Source organism: Hyperolius riggenbachi, chromosome 8 (genome assembly GCF_040937935.1).
Source record: "Hyperolius riggenbachi isolate aHypRig1 chromosome 8, aHypRig1.pri, whole genome shotgun sequence".
NCBI classification, from domain to species: Eukaryota; Metazoa; Chordata; class Amphibia; order Anura; family Hyperoliidae; genus Hyperolius; species Hyperolius riggenbachi.
The window spans coordinates 239,563,272-239,574,895 of NC_090653.1; the positions used below are offsets into that span (position 1 = coordinate 239,563,272).

Consider the following 11,624-nt stretch of genomic DNA (forward strand, 5'->3'; position numbering starts at 1 on the left):
CCAGCACAAATCTCCCCAACACCTCTCTGAAGACCTCGTTGATGAGTTCCTGGAAAACGGCGGGGGCATTACATAACCCAAAGGGCATCACCAGATACTCGTAATGCCCGTCTGGCGTGTTAAAGGCCGTTTTCCACTCATCGCCCTTTCTAATGCGCACCAGGTTGTACGCTCCCCGTAAATCCAGCTTTGAGAAGATCTTAGCATCGGTGACCTGCGTAAATAAATCATCTATCAGGGGTAACGGATAGCGATTCTTTACCGTGATCTTATTTAGTCCCCGGTAATCAATACAGGGCCGCAGGCCCCCGTCTTTCTTTTTAACGAAAAAGAAACCTGCTCCAGCAGGCGATCGGGACGGCCGGATGAAGCCTTTGGCTAAATTGTCACGGATATATTCCTGCATAGCCAATTTCTCTGGCCCAGATAAATTGTACAAATGACCCCGAGGGGGCATACAACCTGAACGTATATTAATGGGGCAATCGAAAGGGCGATGTGGGGGTAACTTGTCTGCAGCCTTGGGACAGAATACATCAGAATATTCCACATATTGCTCAGGTACCCCCTGTACATGAACCCTGGTTTGGCCCAATGTCACCTTCCCTAAACATCGCTGAAAGCAGTGTGCTGACCAAGAAATTAGTTGGCCGGTGGCCCAATCAATGTGTGGAGAATGAAGATGCAACCATGGCATGCCGAGTATAATGGTGGAGGTTGTCATATGCAACACAAAGAACTGTAACTTTTCCCAGTGCAGTACCCCTATGGTGACCCCCACCTCTGGTGTCTGAGACAGTGGGTGATTCCCTTGCAGAGGAGAGTCATCCACTGCCGTAACCTGGATGGGTGGTTGTACTGGTGTGAGCGGAATACACAATCTCTTAGCAAACTCAAAATTCATAAAATTTGCAGCGGAGCCTGAATCGATAAAGGCTTCCGTGACCTCAGTCTTATCTTCCCACGTAACGGTACAGGGAAGATGCAATAGTTTTTCTTCTAGGGGTAAAAGTCGGACGCCCAGGGTGTTACCCCCCACCACTCCTAAGCGGTAGCGTTTTCCCGGCTTATTGGGGCAGTTCTGTACTATATGCCCCCCTTCACCGCAGTACAAACACAGCTGTTCGGTCATTCTCCGTCTTCGCTCTACCTGGGTTAATTTTGACCGAGCAATCTGCATCAGCTCGGAAGGAGGCAAGACGGGAGAAGGTGAAATAGTAGGAGGTGGAGTCTCTGGGACCGTGGTGTAAGATACCCCTCTGAGACGGGAACTACCCCTGGTCTGTTTTTGGTAGCACAGCCTGCGGTCGATTCGGATGGCCGCTGAGATGGCCTCATCGACTGTTCTGGGCTCGGGCTGGCTTAACATCAAATCAGAGACCTCATCGGACAGCCCTGACAAGAAATGATCTAATAGGGCATAGGTGTCCCACCTGGCCGTAACTGACCACCTCCTAAACTCGGCCGCGTAATCTTCGACCGGACCTTCGCCTTGACGCAAAAGCTTGAGCTTCCGCTCAGAAGTCGAGGCAAGGTCCGGATCGTCGTAAATTACTGCCATAGCTTTAAAAAATTCCTCTACAGAGGTAAGAGCTTTGTCTCCGGCGAGCAGGCTATACGCCCAAGACTGGGAGTCGAACAACAAAGTTTTAATAAACGTGACCCTCTGGGTCTCAGTACCCGAAGATTGGGGTCTCAACTCAAAATAGGACAACACCCTACTCTACTCCTAAAATTCCGGAAGTCAGATCTGTGGCCGGAAAAGCTTTCAGGTACAGGCATACGTATGTCAGAGCTAGGAGAGGATCGCACATGATCCACTGATGTCTGGAGGGTTTGTACAGACCCTGATAGGGCATCAATAAGAGTTATGTGAGTGCCCAGTACTTGATTGATGTTGTCCACCGAAGCGGCAAGTACACCCAGACAATCAGTGTTTGCGTCCATTTTGTATTTTGGTCTGGCGTTCTGTAACGATCGGTGGGTGCAGAGAGTATCTAATTACCGGTGATCTGCAGTATCACCGGAAATACAGATATATACCAGATTATAAGTGATCTGCAGTCTCACCGATAATCCGATATACAAACTAACCTCTGTTCACCTGAGTAGAGTGTAGTGTTTAGTGTAACAGTAACACTTAGAGGACAAGGCCTCAATGCAGCAAGGAGTACTGCACAGATTCCTTCCGCAGACCTGAGCTCTCCAAGACGGGAGGAGTCAGACTGACAGTAGGAAGGTATATCTGAAAGTGACCCTCAGGAGGGAGGATCGCTAACAGAGCGAGGAACCGCCTCTAACGGTAAGGTCGGTTCTCGAGGTCGGACAAGCCAGGTCGTACACACACAGACAGATAAAGTACAAGATCAGGAGGCAAAGGCGGAGTCAAAGTACAGGCAGGGTTCAGCAACGGGGTATCAGATATATCGGGGTACAAAATCAGGAGGCAGAAGCAGAGTCAAGGAACGAGCTGGGGTTCGGCAACAGAGTATCAGAAATAACGAGGTACAAGATCAGAGTTCAGAAGGGTGGTCAAGGCAGGCAAAAGTCATAACAAATAATCACAATCAAACTAGTACTTTAGCTATCAACAGAATCTAGCTAAGTGTAGGATTACAGCTCCAGCTGGTCCCAGCACACTTACGGATCTGACTACGGATCTGGGTGCTCCCACATGTGTGATCACACGCCAGACAAAGAGCAAGTGAACAACCAGCAGTATATATACTCTAGGACCTTTCCAGGACCTCCCTAATTGCTGGTCCAATGGGAGCAGTGGAATTTGTCAGCTGACCCAGCTGGTCAGCCGACACCCTTCTAACTGCTATTTAAACTCTGCCTCTGTGCTCGCGCGCGTGTAAGTCTGAATCTTGGTGGACTATCAGTCCCAGCCACACCAGTACTGTCATGCAATGAATCTAATGCGGGGGCCGCCTCTGATGCGGATTCCGCCGTTACCAATGCGGATTCCGCCGCACTGCCCATGCGGCATGCGGCGTTTTTTCCGCGTTGTGACGCCATGCTGGGCGCGGAAACAGCTGCCTCACCTCGAGAGACGGCGGCTTTTCCGCGTTTCCTCACAGCCAGGAAGAGCCTCCTCACCAAACATTTGACATGTGTGTTAAACACTATTTCATTGTGAGGAAATTAAATTATTGGTGGGGGTGCAAACTATATCCTGTAAATTACATCTATTGGGAGATGGGAAATCTCTGCAATTAGGGACTGTCTACCTAGCCCCTAATTAGGAGATGACTAATCAGGCCAATAGCAGCCGTATCATTACCTTTGATCGGCTAGGAAATACTGTCAACAATGTGTTTGTCACCTGTAACTTGGACTAGGGAAGTCTTTTCATGTATGTGCTAAAATACACTTTTACCTGTGGATATTAGAGATGGGGAGAGGGGAATTGACTGGAAAGTTGATTAAAACTAGTTCCTCCCCTTCCCAACGAAATTGCAGCCTCAAGGCAGATATTCCAGCATAAAAGGCAGGGGGCAGATAACTAAAATCAGTCCCCTCCTGACGGTAGCTGCAGCTGGACTCCCGGCCCAAGCTAAGTGGGCTCCTGGTCCAACCAGAACTGTGTCCGTCCACAAAAGTCCAAGGTTCTTCTAGCTGGATCCCTGTTATTTTGGTAAGCAAATCGCTTTGTGTGTATCTTGTAACTTTTACTTTGTAACTTTTTTACTTTGTTTTTTGTAATCTTTTGTATATATTAATTTCTGCATTGTTCCATGTTTTTCTGGAATATTAAATTGTTATTTAATAAGCTTGACTTCTGCTATACTAAACTAACACTCATAGCCTAGAAGAGACTGAAGTGTAACTAAGTTCATGCCTGATTGTATGATTGAGCGACACTACCATATAAGATTGTAATTGCATTGTGTGTGGGGTGTTTGTCATACGTTGGCCTAAAGCGCGCAGCTGATCCAACGTACGAAAACGCCAGTGAGAGTAGCTCGGCAGCAAAGTGGCTAACAGTACCGTTCGGAATGACTGTTAGTGGTTTTGCTTCACTACAGTGTAAGATTGCACCTGTGTGTGTGTGCGTGTGTGCGCGTGGCGTTCCCGTATTCGGCCTAAAGCGCAAAGCTGACCCGAATACGAAAATGCGGATTGCGCGCTGAGCACTCGACAGCAGAGTGGACGTGTCTAGCAAACCGCTAGTGGTGGCAGTGAGAAGTGTTCTGAGGGGTCACAGCCTTGTTTTAGTGTGACTAAGGCTGCTTCGCCTCTCGATCGGGTCAAACCCGCAGTCGGGAACCGTATACGCAGGCGTGCCGTGGGCCGGTTCCTGACACCGGGCACCTGCCTAGGTTGCCTGGTGGATGATCCTGGTTGATGGGGTAAAAAAACAGACCTGTATCAGGAAGACAGAATAGATTTTAGATGCCAGCTCATATCACATGTGGATTAGGTAATGGGTCCTCCTACAGATCTACGCATCATGTCAGAACGTCTAACTTTCTTTGATGTAAGATTTTGTTATAGTCCCTCTTTTTTATTCTAAATGCATAATAATTGGAGTTTTGCACTACTCTACTTTAAATCCCATTAATACTTACTTATGCGACTGCAATTTTTGCCACTTTAAAAGACTGCACTTAGAAGTAAAGCCTGACATAGCTGGCTGGGGAATGAGATTTACAGATTACTGCAGTTTTAAAATTCAGGTTTTTGTTACATTAGCATCTATATAGTCTCCCCTGATAATTTGGGCTTTGACAGCTTGGCACCTTATATCTTTGACGTGAGCTGTTAGTGTTCTAAATACTTTTTCCTCCCAAAAATTGGTATGAACTTGTTGGTGCTGAACAGCCCTCCACCTAACCCCCACCCCACAAACCTCACATAATCCTTCTCCCCAATGCAACATACGGCTCTTCCTCGGAACCCATCAAACTGACATCCTTAGGCCCATATGCAAATACCTTTTTCTCCTGAGTTATCCTCGGAGGTCATTTTCATCTTCTCTTTAAAATAACTTTACAGCATCTTACAATTGCAAAAGTACCCAAGAGTTGCTTGCTGCCTGGTAGTTTAAAAAGCATTACATGACAAGGGTCCATATGTAATTCACTTTTTCTCCTGAGTTTTCTCCTAGTAGATAACTTTTAATCTTCAATTTAGAATAACTTTTCAGCACTTTGCAAAGGAAGAAGTACCAAAAAGTACTATCAAAATTATTTTGAGTATTTTTTGTTGTTGCTTGTTGGTGGTAAGCCATTTTATTGGCAAGTTTGAAAAGATCACCTAGGAGAAAACTGAAAAGAAAAAGTGAATTTCATATGGGCCTTAGGTCCATATGCATTTCCCTTTTTCTCCTAGGTTATATTTTCACATCTTGTTAATAAAATAACCTTTAAAGCTAATGTAACCCCATCTTTACAAAAAAAAAAAGTTAGATATTCACCTAAGGAGAGGGAAGGCTCTGAGTCCTAATGAGCCTACCCTCTCCTCTCCCAGTGCCCGGTGGGTACTCCGGTCAAATCCGCCGCCGCGGGGACTTTGGAAGTCTTCGGAAGCACTCGGGCTCCCGAAGGCCGGCGGCTCCATACTGCGCACGCGCGAGTACGTCATAGACACACGCTAGTGCGTCATAAAGGGCGCTCGCGCATGCGTAGTATACGGCCCGAGTGCTCCCGAAGACTTCCGAAACCTCCCTTCGGCGACGGAAGTGCCAGTATTTGACCAAAACGGTTGAATACTGCTACGGAGGATTCTGAGCGGGACTGGGCACCGGGAGAGGAGAGGGAAGGCTCATTAGGACCAAGTCTTTCCTCTCCTTAGGTGAGTATCTGACTTTTCCTTTTTTTTAAGGTGGGTTCCCATTAGCTTTAAACCACCAGCATGCAAGAAAACAGTCAAAATAGTTATGCTAGTACTTTTTCAGCTACTTTTTGGTACTTTTTCACCTGCAGAGTGCTGAAAAGTTCTTATCATCAGGCATTTTTACAAAAATCTGCTTTACTCACCTGGGGCTTTCTCCAGCCCTTTGCAGCTGACTGTCCCACGCTGTCACCTCTGCTCTCCACCGCTGCCCCGCTGTCGCCACACGGTGCAGAAGACGACCACGAGGTCGCCCTTACTGCGCCTGCGTCAAGCCCTGCTGTCAATCACGGCCACGTAGTCCACGGCTTACTGCACAGGCGCAGAACTACTGCTCCTGCGCAATAAGCCGCGGACAAGCGTAGGACAGTCTGCTGCAAAGGGCTGAAGAAAGCCTCAGGTGAATAAAGCAGATTTTTGTAAAAATGCCTGATGATTCCTTTAAAAAGAAGATGAAAAATGATCTCCTAGGAGAAAACTCAGGTGAAAAAGTGAATTGCATATGGGCCTTAGTGTCTAACACTACCCCCTGCACTACAGCAAAATCTGAACATAACCTTCAACCCAAAGAATTAAAAAAAAAAATCTTTCCCCCTGAAATCCAATGATGTTGTGGAAAACCATAACACTGTGCTAAAAAAAATGTGCACAGAGGTTATTAAGCCAAGACTACCCTGCTAAATGTAGTCTCAATACTGACAAGAGCAGCCTGGCACTGATAGTCTCATGGTTAAAATAACTGTTTTGGAAACAATATCCTCATTGGTACAATCAATTGGTAGGTGAGTATCTTCACTATGAGCAGGAACTGGAAACATTTATAGAGGAACTTTAGCGAAAGGGGAAAAAAATTAATCAATACATTGCAAAGCGAAAAGTTAAAACATAGAAGAGAGATCAATAAATGATTGATAGTCACCGTGTAATTTGTTCATCATGTTGTTTGATCCACAATCAGCCTGCACCTACTCATCTTTACTACTGGCAGACATAAAAAAAAACCAGACAGCACCAACTACCATTATCTATAGCCACACCCCATAACAATGTGATAGGCTGTTTTTTTTAATAGATATACATATGCACAGAGGGAAATAGTGATTGGCAGTTGGAAACAGCTATTAGCGTATTTCTCACAATGCAACAAGGCTCACAGACAGGAAACTGTCAGGACCATGGTCATGACATCACACTGTGGGAGGGGTTTCACCACAATATCAGCCATACAGACCACCCTGATGATTTATCCGAGAAAAAGTAAAGGTTTCTCATGGGAAAGGGGGTATTAGCTACTGAATGGGATGAAGTTCAAACCTTGGTTACAGTTTCTCTTTAAGGTCAATTTAAATGCTGGGGGGTGGGGGGGTGGGGGAGGTTGAGAGATCATATAAACTATATGAACCATATGACATTTCCACTACCAGCTATTCTATTTGCATCTAATACATTAAAATGTTTAGCAGTATATTTGTATTCAGTCAGTGGGTATAAAGGAATACCTGTAATATTGTCCTTGAAAGTATCGCTTAGAGTGATCGTAATCCAGTGATCGTCCCCTATCCACACTCCCTCCCATAAGAAAGATTGGAGGGTGGTCTTTTCTTATTACTCAGAAAACCGGGATTCATGGGAAGCCTCCCAAAAAATTCAAAAATGCTAGCTACAGGGTTCCCAGTAAAGTTGTGGCAGGGGTGTGACAACTTAGGCTTTTGGTTCTTTAATCAAGCAAGAAAATGTCAGACGAAGCACAGGGAACAGGGAATGAAAAAGATGAATATTTGGAAAGCTAGATATATCTGTTTTAGTTCATTTAAAGAAAAAGTCACCTGCAGTGTGTTTTTTTTTTTTTTTTACTTTTTGAAACTTTTTTTTATAATTTTTTTTTATTGAGGAATGATCATATATCTTTAAAAGGGGCAAATAGGGTACGGGATATCAACAACCTCTTATTGGCCTGTCTCACCCATAAAATACAATGATGCTAGTAAATTGAGTATAGGGAGCTCTAGGCTGGTTATAGAAAAAATACAAAATCTTTATTGAACAAAGCTACATATAGTAACACACATGCATACCCCCTTTAAAAACAAGCAAATGAACTGGCTATGAATTGCTCCTAATCTAGGCCAAGATCGTCCCTTCTGGAGTGCACTCCTATGAAAAAAGTGGGGACTGACATGTCAGAAAAATGTAATCTTCGGGCCCAATTTTTCATAAACCAGCTTGTAGGCAATATCCCGTTGATGGTACAAACTCCTGCACCTTGATAGTTGCACCACCCGTGTGCTTGAGAAATGCACGCCTCTATGCAACAAACATGTACGCTCTCATTACAGACACATGTGATAAGTGTCTAAACCCAAACTCCTATTGCACGCCATGGATAGCGCTGAGACTCACGTGACCCGGCCGGGCAGCTGACGTTCGCATGGAGGATGCACCTCTGTTAATGCGGCGCGTCTGGACTGGATGCGTCAGTCGGTTTGGGTCTAAGCAGGTTTAGGGGTCCCATCTGGTGTGCGGCAAAGGAGGAGGAAGAGAAGCGGAGGCACGGGGGTCAACAGCGCGCCGCGCGCTTCCGGGTAGAGCCGTTCACGTGACGCGTTTCGTCACTCCCACGTGACTTCCTCAGACGTGACGTCAGTGGCATGGTTGCGCCTCTATATAGCCATGGCAACCACACCTGCTGCTTAATTCAATGCTGGAAGCGAAGGTAATTAAAAATCAGGTTCCCATACGCTGCTTTGTGTAAATCAATGTTCATTAGGCAGTTCATCATAGGAGTATAGTGGCTTTAGGACATATGGATCACAAGAACACTTTTAAATTCAGGTCGCTGTTCAAACCTTGAGGGGATAAGCTCCCACATTCATATATCAGCTTTGACTCCTTCTGTAGGAGTTGTCTGTCAAAGTCACCCCTTCGGGGGCTGATATTCAGCTTATATATCCCCATAAAGCGGAGACCCGATACGTTTCCATTGTGCACAGACCTAAAGTGCTCAGCAAGAGGATTGAGTCTTTTTTTGTCAATGGTGGTACTCCTAATATTGGCTAAATGTTCTCCAATCCGTGTATTCAATGCTCGATAAGTTTTCCCAATATATATTAAATCACAGGGGCATCTAATCTGATAAACTACTTTAGTAGATGTACAAGATATATAATCGTTCACAGTAAAAAATCTAGAGCGATCATGATTATAAAAACGGTTGCCAGTCTGAACAAACCTACATACATCACAATCTAGACATTTATGCATCCCCCTGTTTGATTTCCTCTTAGGGGATTTTGCCCATCCAAATTCACTGGAAACCAGGAGATCCCCCAGATTGGTACATCTCCTGGCTGCCATATGTGGGTAATCCCCCACAATTTCTGCCGTTAGAACAAACTATCGCAAGCTTCAATCATGAGACATTGTGTAGCACAATCTCTCTATTTTAAGAATTACCAGTAGTTCCCAGGATTTCCAATTTTCTGAGGGATCCTAATAGTTGTTCTCTGCAGTGCCATGAGGTAAAGGGATCCATGAGTGCTGCTATCTCTGCAGAGCTATAGTAAAACTCAACAAATTGTCCCCAGGTAGTAAATCATTTTTTCGTTTTCTTTTCTCTATGGGCAGGAGTTAGTATTTTATTTGAAACGTTTTGTGTGGACAAATAAAAGGTCATATTCCTTTGGGTGGTGGCTATGTGGTCGCCCCTTTATTGCTAAAGTGAACAGATACTGTAAACCCCCACTCTCACCCCCTTTCTGTGGCACACAGAAGCAGCTCTGCACTGCGCACGCATGAGTGCGTGAGAGGCGGCACTTTAGGCGTGCACATTACTCCCAAGTGCTCTCGAAGACTTCTGATGCGCCTGCAGCAGAAGAGAGCAGTCTCCAACCCATGAGGAGCCTGTGGGGGAAAGACGGGACGAGAAGAGAAATGGGAAGGCTCTATAGGATCCAGAGCCTTACCCCTCCTTAGGTAAGTATCTGGGTTATTTTGTTTTTTTTTGTTTTTTTTTTACGCTTTAGGGCCCTTTCACATTGGGGCATTACGATGCAGTAAATTTACTGCACCATGCCCCCGGGCAATAAAAGTCTATGGGGTAGATCATACTACTCATGGTGCGGTGTGCTGCGCCGTAAGTTCCCTATCTAATGCGAGCACATACCTACGTTAGCGTGTGGCTCCTAACGGGACAAGCAGCGATCTGTGGCGGACCAGAAGTCATGTAAGTCTATGTAACGCACGTGCATTTAAAAAAGCACCGCAATTTTTAGCGTTGTGCATGCGCAGAAGCGTATTTTTGCAATACGCTTCCACGCACGTCAGCAGTTGCTCAACAGGAAGTGAGCATCACTTCCTGTTGGATGGATGCCGGACAGGGATTGCCATGTACTAACGCGGTAATCCCCGAAGGACTGTTTTTGGAGGTGCGATGCGGCCCCCGGGCCACACTACTGCCGCCAATTTGTAGTGTGTAACCAGCCTCTGACTCCCTTTAAATAGGAGATAACTTAGGATAAAAAGTGAATTGAATAAGGACTATTTCTTTTGCTAGTGAATGATTTGTGGAAGGCATGAAGGGGTGTGATGGGGCAAGATGTGGAGAGTGTCTAACGGTATCTTTCTAATCTTCAGAAGTTGGGAGGTATGAAAACTGAAGTATTATTTTATAGTTAGTGCATGTTGAGGGATATTTTCTTATACAACTTTTATACATCTATGTCTGACCTTTACTTTAGGTCCGAACTACTCATCCTTTTCCTGTTATTTTTGTTGTACTTTTTCAGTATGAGTACAGGGCCTTTGGATTAGGAGCTAAGAAAATCGGAGTAAGAGCCTTTTTCCTCTACCCTGTGACTTGTGATTTGCTAATAGATCGCAAAACGCAAGGTACATTAAACTAAAGGAAACGACAGCTGCAATTTCCATTAGTGCGATCCGATCGCCTCGAGATTTTAGTCCAAACGCAATTGTCGTCCTGCCACGTTTTGGATGTGATTGAGCGCAACTATACTGAGTATAGTAGCTCAATCGCAGTCGCATAGTAGAAATTGAAATGAGATTGCAATCGTGTTTCATAGTGGAGAAGAGCCCCTTGCACACTACATGCGATTCCAATTTGCGATTTTAAAACAATTTTACATGTGCTTCTGATTTCTATTCGATTCCTATATTTAAACTATCCTGCATGCTGTGTTTTTTCTGCGTTTTTCTTCTTGTGTTGATAGCATCCATGGAAAATTGGAATCGTAAATCGGATTTGTGATTTGCAGTGTGCAAGAGGCCTAAAAGTGAAACTGTTGCTCAGAGCAACCAATCACATTTTATCTATTTTAAGAAACAAGGATTCTGATTGGTTTGATTTTCTTGCCCTTCATAGTGTTCTGTTAAAGGGAAAGTCCAAGCAAAATAAAAAAATGAGTTTCACTTACCTGGGGCTTCTCCCAGCCCCATGCAGCCATCCTGTGCCCTCGGAGTCTCTCACTGCTGCTCCAGTCCCCTACTGGCAGCATGCCGACCTCGCAGGTCGGCGGGACGCATTGCGTACATTTTTTCGCATTCCAGGTAGTGCAGGAACATTAACACATACATTTTTACGCGTTAGTGGTTTAATGCGTAAATTTTTACGCATTAAACCACTAACGCGTAAAAATGTATGTGTTAATGTTCCTGCACTACCTGGAATGCGTAAAAATGTACGCAATGCGGCCCGCCGACCTCCGAGGTCGGCATGCTGCCAGTGGGGGACTGGAGCAGCAGTGAGAGACTACGAGGGCACAGGATGGCTG

At 45.2% G+C, this 11,624-nt stretch overlaps 1 protein-coding gene across 2 annotated transcripts in view; it reads left to right on the plus strand.

The window, feature by feature from the left end:
* LOC137527680 (forkhead box protein P3-like) overlaps positions 1–11,624 on the plus strand; it is a 332,205-nt gene that overhangs the window by 203,318 nt on the left and 117,263 nt on the right. The window lies entirely within an intron of this gene.